Source organism: Pteronotus mesoamericanus, unplaced genomic scaffold (assembly GCF_021234165.1).
Source record: "Pteronotus mesoamericanus isolate MK-2021 breed Mesoamerican mustached bat unplaced genomic scaffold, CSHL_Meso_final scaffold_476, whole genome shotgun sequence".
Classification (NCBI taxonomy): domain Eukaryota; kingdom Metazoa; phylum Chordata; class Mammalia; order Chiroptera; family Mormoopidae; genus Pteronotus; species Pteronotus mesoamericanus.
The window spans coordinates 1-6908 of record NW_026555318.1 but is presented as its reverse complement, the minus strand read 5'-3'; the positions used below and the strand labels follow the sequence as shown (position 1 = coordinate 6908).

Sequence of the window (6908 nt, the reverse complement as noted above, 5' to 3'; positions counted from 1 at the left end):
GACCCGGGACAGGCGGTTCTCGGGCCGAGTCCTGGGCCTGGAGCGAGCCAGCCCCAGGGAACCCTCTTGTCTTCACAGCGATGACCTGCCGGCTTCCTTCGGAACTAGGACTCCTCTGCTCCAACTCCCGCCCACCGACCGCTCTGATCGCAGGCGCCCGAAGCGCCTCGGTTCTGTCGTTTCGCGGGGGCTTGTTCGTACCAGCGGAGAGCTGGGCCACAGCCTAGCTTCCGCTCATGCGCGGAGTGGTCGTCCGGAGGCGGGGGAGGGGGAGGGGGAGGGGGAGGAGGGATGAGAGCGACCCGCGCGGAAAAGGCGGGGCATGCAAATTGGCACACGGTGGCCGTTTAGCCACCGTGCCAAGCGGGTATAAAAATTCACTTAAAAACGTAGAGAATTGAAAAAAATTTTGACGGAATCTAATGTTTCCTATGTATGTGTCAAGATAGTAGGAAGGTAAGACTTTGCTTGAGGGTGACCTGGATCACCGTGAGTGAAATAGGGGTGACACGAGGAGGGTGCCGGCGAGGGCCGGGCACTCGGCATCGCTTCTCGGCCTTTTGGCTAAGATCAAGTGTAGTATCTGTTCTTATCAGTTTAATATCTGATACGTCCTCTATCCGAGGACATTATATTAAATGGATTTTTGGAGCTGGGAGATGGAATAGGAGCTTGCTCCGTCCACTCCGCGCATCGACCCGGTATTGCAGTACTTCCGGGAACGGTGCACCCCCCTCGGGGGACTATTACTGAGGTGTGAAACAGCAGACGTAGGGCCCTCCGCTTCGCTGGGCTCGGGTGGCCTTGTTGGGGACGTCTCCCGGTGTCTTTTTCTCTCCCATCTTTGCGTTTTTCTTTCCTCCTCGCTTGTTAGTTACCTGGGAGGGCCGCTGACTGTAGTACTTCTGGTTTTGTTTCCGCGGGCCCCGCGCGGTGGAGCTACTGTGCTTCTCTAACTTGATTTTGAACTCTTGTTGTTCCCGCTGGCCTGGGTTGGTGTTTTTACATCAGTGACTTTTTCTTTTTCTCTTTCTGCGGCTTCGGTTGCAAGTGACAGGGCTGCGCAGCTGCCGGGAGCAGAGACGGGCCAGACTGCATCGTTCTTGCGCTCAGGCACCGTGCGTCCCACCCACGGTAGGAGGGACCAGCAGCCCTGTCGCAGATGGCCCCAGTACCAGGCAGGGCAAGGAGCGGGTGAACAAAATGGTTGGGGGGAACCAAGTTGGTGAGAGCAGAAATGGTTTGACACAGGGTCTGATCACACATCGTGGGATGGGGAGCCTGAAGCGTCGTGTCAAGTGCCAGGCCTAAGCACACTCCTCTTCACCGTCTCTCATGCTGCACTCGTTCAACAAATAATTAGCAAGGGCCGGGCACACTGTCCTAGGCACTGGGGGATAGAGCAGCAAAATGTCCACCATCAGGGTGAGGAGCAAATAACCCAATAATGTACGTTTACGTGTGAATAGACCCCCATGTCTGTGTCTATATGGATGTGTCTAGATCTATGTATCTACCTACTCCGTGTGACGATTATGGGTGCCTACAGTTACGTGGCAGCTGGGAGAAAAAGCCAGGTAAAATGGGATGTGAAGCAGCAGTGCCGGGCAGGGGCAGGGGGAGAGGAAGAAGAGGAGGAAGACTGTTCACCTCATAGAACTGGCAAGTGAATTAAATGAGATAACACATGTTACAGTGCTCATCCCAGGGGCTGGAACAGGGAAGGGCTCAGGCAGCACCCTGCGATCAGGCTTTCTGTGCCGCAGGGTGAAATGGCCGATTGGGTTTCAGTCTTACATCCCTGATACCTTCTAGCTTACTTTCTGAGGTCAGATGAAGGAAATAGACCTCCCCCTACCCCTCAACTGAACTGCGGGTCTGTTAGGAAGGACAGTGGGGAAAGGTAGGTGCTGACTGGGTCGCCGTCAGTCTGTGCCACAGAGGGGAACTTGGAGGGTCGGGAGGAGGAGCTTAACGCATTGACTGGCCTGGACGTCCAGAGCATCATCCCCAGCAGTCACCTCCCTCCTCTCTGGTGTTCTGCCACTCCTGGCCAGATCTTCCCCCACCTTCCCCCCGGTTCCGGCCAGCAACCTCCTAACTGGGCACCGTTTACTCAACTCAAACGTTTTCCGAGCACCTACTATGCCCGGCACTGGGCTAGCGCTGGGATCTAGATAAGTACTGATGGAGTCACCGTCCGCAGCGACCTCCGATTTCAGTGAGGGAGATAAAGGATTGCCCCAAGTGGGGGCGAGTGGCGTGCTTGTACTGTAATTACGCACGGGCTGGGATGAAATACATAGGTGAGAAAGAGGTGAAGGGATACGATGTCGCAGGCGAAGGGAGCTTGATGTGCGGAGCCCAGGATATGGTTCATTCACAGAAGCACCGAGAAGACGACGGTGCTGGAGTTGGAGAGAACCCCACCAGCTGCCTTGCCGGGGTCTTCCGATATGGCACGCCCCCCCCCCAAGCCCTTTCGCTCCCCTGACTCAGAATGAGCCCCTCATTCTGTCCTTTCGGTTTGGTACAAAAGACGAGCTCGACCTCCCAGCTGAGATTCGGAGACGCCAGCCACGAGGGGGAGAGTCGGCCCCTCGTAGCCACGCCTCCTGGTGGGCGGGAAAGGGCGGGCATGCAAATTAAAATGGCGGTTCACCCCAGAAGGACGGTGCAAGAAGAGATATACAGTTTCTCTTTAAACTATAGGGAATTTAAAAATCGGCACAGGGTTTACTATCTAGTGATGCCATGGTGCTGCCGAGGGAGGGAAAGGAAGCGAGGCCCTGACTGCCGGTGACCTGGCTCACCATGAGTGAAATAGGGGTGACACGAGGAGGGTGCCGGCGAGGGCCGGGCACTCGGCATCGCTTCTCGGCCTTTTGGCTAAGATCAAGTGTAGTATCTGTTCTTATCAGTTTAATATCTGATACGTCCTCTATCCGAGGACATTATATTAAATGGATTTTTGGAGCTGGGAGATGGAATAGGAGCTTGCTCCGTCCACTCCGCGCATCGACCCGGTATTGCAGTACTTCCGGGAACGGTGCACCCCCCTCTCGGGGGAAACAACCCGTGGTGCTAAGAGTAGAAGGTGTCGCTCGGGTCTACTTCTTTTCAGCGAACTTTTAGTTATGTCCCGGCCCCCCGGCTGTCTAGAGCTTCGCTTTGGTTTCTGAGTGGTCATACAAAAGAGGTTGGAAGGGCCTTGCCCAGCTCTTCGGAGGACTGCTTCGCGGCTCCCCCGCAATGTCGTTTTTTTTTTTCCTCTCAGGGAAGCTTGCAGGGACGGAGCTCTCTCCCTGCGCTGAAGCTGGATGGGGGGACGGGAGCGAGGGGAGAATCGATGTTCGGCGTTAGTCCTTCCTCCCGTGCCCCCTCGCCCCCAACCCCTAACCTCCCCTACCCGCGGCCCTTCGGGCCCTGTGGCTCTGGCTCTCGCTCTCGCTCTCCGCTGCCCGCCCCGCCGCCCCCGGCTTCGCTTGGGGGCTCTTGGCGGGGTTGGGCGCAGGTGAGTACTGAACAGCACTGGTTGGGCCCAGCCAGCATAAGGCCTTCACAGGCTCCAGGGAAAAGCGTCCCAGTTCCTTGTCGGCCTAGGGGCTCAGGCTCTTGGCCTGGGTCGTGATGGGGTGCCAGCTGTAATCACGTCGGACGACCTGCCACCTGAGTACATGCACGAGGCACGGCCTGGGGCTTGTCTAGGGCCATCGGGCAGGTGCAGTCGGCCACCTTGGTGGCATATCTTCCACCTGGGGCTGTACGTGCCCGTTGCCAGGAGCCTGCTGATCTGCGTGCAGCCACCAGAACCAATCTCATCACACCCTGTCCCAGGAGAGGTCAGTCTGCTTTACCTTGCCCTCCGCCGGAGGTTGGCCCAGGCCCGCGCTTTTGGTTTCTGCTAGAAACGGGTAACGCGGATGCCGGGGTAAACGAGTGCGCGCTGCCTGACGTTGGGCCTCCGATTTAGATGACGTCAATCCGGTCCCCCCAGGTAGCCCTGACCTCGCTCTGCCGGACCCCTACAGTCCAGGCCTTCCCCGAGAGGGAGAGGACGCCGTTCTTCCAGGCCTATGGCAGCGCTTAGCCACCTTGGCTGCATGCGTCGGAATCTCCCGGTGGCCCGTCAGAACCACGGTGATGTCCCAGCACCACCGCAGAGCACCGGAATTCCAGTCGCTGAAGCCGGTGCGCTTCAGAGCTCTCCAGGGCTCTTGCGGCTCTGCAGCGGGCCTCCAGGAGCGCTCCTCAGAGTGTCCCGCGAAGACGCCGCCGCCTCGGGGCTACTTGCTCTGGGCCCATGCCAGTCTTCAACCCGCTCCTGCCAATCCTCTCATGAGTCGGCTTATGACCGCACCGGACTGGCTTCGTGTTAACACCCCGGTGGGCACTCAGTAAACAGTGTGGACTGAGGGGACAACGGAGTTAGTTCCCTGGTTCCGTCACAGACGGGAGGCCGTTCAGTCCCGAGGGGAGGCCTTTGGGCCCGTGTGGAACTATGTTGAGGGCAAGTTCCCGTACCTTCCTGGTTGCGTCGCCCCTCTGCACAACCACATGCGCCCCCTGTGCGCCCCTGCCCCCGAATTTGTTTGGGATGTCGAGACTGATGACACCACACACGCACCAAGAGGGTATGAAAGGTGTGTGACACAGCACGGGACTTTCCGGAGAGAGCAGATTTGAAAATGGCCTGAGAGCCAGGAATGGAGCCCGGGCTGGGGGGTGCCTTTCGGGGTGGGTGAGCGGAGGTCCTGGGGCGAGCCTCTCTTAGCAGCTTGCCCAGCTGCCGGGCGCGAGGGGACGAGGAAGAGGGGAGGCTGAAAAGCTGTCAGCAGTCAAACGTCCCCACGAAGCCACACTTACCACATGCTGCGAGCTGCTTTCTCCTCTGTGAAACGGGGAAATGGAAAAGTGCTTTCCTCGGGCACGGTGCCTCTCTGTCACTCTGCCTTCCGCGGTGGACAGTCAACAACTCCACTGGATCGGTCTGATGGCTGGCCAGCCGCGTCTTGCTTCTGCAGACAACGGTCCCCCCTCATTCCCCGAGTGGCCCCCCTTGCTTTACACCTCTGTGTTTTGCCCACGTTCTTGCCTCAGACTCCAGTGACCAGATTTGCGACGGGAAATGTTCCATTCCGACGAAAGTAACCCGGGCCACCCCCTGCTTAGGACGCAACCGCCCGGGGACCCGAACTGTCGGGCAGAGGATGGCCGGCCGGAAGGACGCGGGCGCGAGCCGAGCAGAGAGGTCCTGAGCAGGGAAGGGAGGGGCTCGGGATTCGGGCGGCCGAAGAGCCGCCGTAATCGCGACGTGGGCGGGGGGGGGAGGGGGGTGGCTGGCTGAGCGCGTAGGAGGCAATGCCTCCTTCATCGATCGGTCGTTGAGCGTGCATGTGCTGTACGAGCCGGGGTGAGGTGGGGTGTGTGTGGGGGTGTGGAGGGCAGTGAACAAAACCAAGGTCTTTCAGGCGCTCCAGCCGTGAGAGCTGCTGCCCTGTACCGGGCAGCACCGGGCAGCACCGGGCAGCACTGGGCAGCACCGGGCAGCACCGGGCAGCACCGGGCAGCCGCCCCGCGCCCCCCCCCCGCCCCCGTCCCCGCCTCCTGTGGCCTGGGTGCTGGATCCCTACACGCCTGCAGGTGGGCCCCCAGCCGGGTTTGGAACCACCGCGGTGGGGAGGCTGGAGTCCGTCGCGTAGGCCACGCCTCCTAAGGGGGCAAAAGGCGGGGCATGCAGATCAGGAACGGCTGTTCTGCGTCGGGAACGAGGGAACTACCAGGGATACAGGATTTCGGGTTAAAAATGTAGAGCACCAAAAATCTGCACGGGAGTCCGGTGACATCCACAGCACTGTGGGCGACGCAAAGAAATCAGACAAGGAGTGAAGATTAGGGTTCTCACCGTGAGCTGAATATGCGTGACACGAGGAGGGTGCCGGCGAGGGCAGGGTGTTCAGCATCGCTTCTCGGCCTTTTGGCTAAGATCAAGTGTAGTATCTGTTCTTATCAGTTTAATATCTGATACGTCCTCTATCCGAGGACATCATATTAAGCGGATTTTTGGAGCTGGGAGATGGAATAGGAGCTTGCTCCGTCCACTCCGCGCATCGACCCGGTATTGCAGTACTTCCGGGAACGGTGCACCCCTCTCGGGGGGAAAAGTAACTTGTGGAATGTCAGCTTTGTTTCCTTTTCTCTGTTGTTCTTCGGTCAGCCTACACGCTCTTCTCTTGTTGGGCTTGGGGGTGCCGTAGGCCCTAGGCAGCACTTAGTTAACCTCGCGAGGCCCTCTGGTTGGGTCTGACGCCACGGAGTGGGGGCGCCCTTGTACCAGCCCACACATGCACATGCGAGCGGCATGAGTCATGAGTGGGACGCAGGGAGATGGACGTGTAATGACACCTAATAAGTTGCTCTAGACCAGTTACAACAAGCATACGAGTATAGGTAGGCTCTCCGCCTTCATGCTTACAAAACAGTAACGTGAGGTTTTGACAGTCACAAGGGTAAGAGTAATTACTTGCGCTGTTTTACAACAGCCAGGTTAGGGTGACAACATGCATAAACCTCAAGGGCGCTATGCTAAGTGAAATAAATACGCCAGACAGAGAGATCCTAGGCTGCAGCTCTCGTCTGCGACGTCTAAGATGACTTCGGAAGGTCCAGCTATCATATTCATGACCCATGGCAGTCATATGGAATGAAAGAAAATGCCCCCCCCCCGGGCCCCCCACGCCTTGTAAGAAGGCTTCCAAGGGCCCTCACATAAAATTTCTTCTGGGCCCTGGTTGGGTAGGTAGCTCAGTTGTTAAGCATAGAGATTCTGTATGTTTGTTCGTTTTTAATCCGTGTTTTTCCCCCTTTATTCATTTGAGAGAAACGTCGATTGTTGTTGTTGTTGTTGT

General features: G+C 58.0%; 3 non-coding genes across 3 annotated transcripts; all 3 read left to right on the top strand.

Moving 5' to 3' along the window:
* Nucleotides 1-544: 544 nt before the first annotated feature.
* LOC129087101 (U2 spliceosomal RNA) lies at nt 545-735 on the top strand. The gene has a single exon (XR_008530883.1). It is a non-coding gene; the product is annotated as a U2 spliceosomal RNA (small nuclear RNA).
* Nucleotides 736-2869: 2134 nt separating this feature from the next.
* On the top strand, nt 2870-3060 carry LOC129087100 (U2 spliceosomal RNA). Its single transcript, XR_008530882.1, has one exon. It is a non-coding gene; the product is annotated as a U2 spliceosomal RNA (small nuclear RNA).
* A 2901-nt stretch (nt 3061-5961) lies between these two features.
* LOC129087085 (U2 spliceosomal RNA) lies at nt 5962-6152 on the top strand. The gene has a single exon (XR_008530869.1). It is a non-coding gene; the product is annotated as a U2 spliceosomal RNA (small nuclear RNA).
* The last annotated feature ends 756 nt before the right edge of the window (nt 6153-6908 follow it).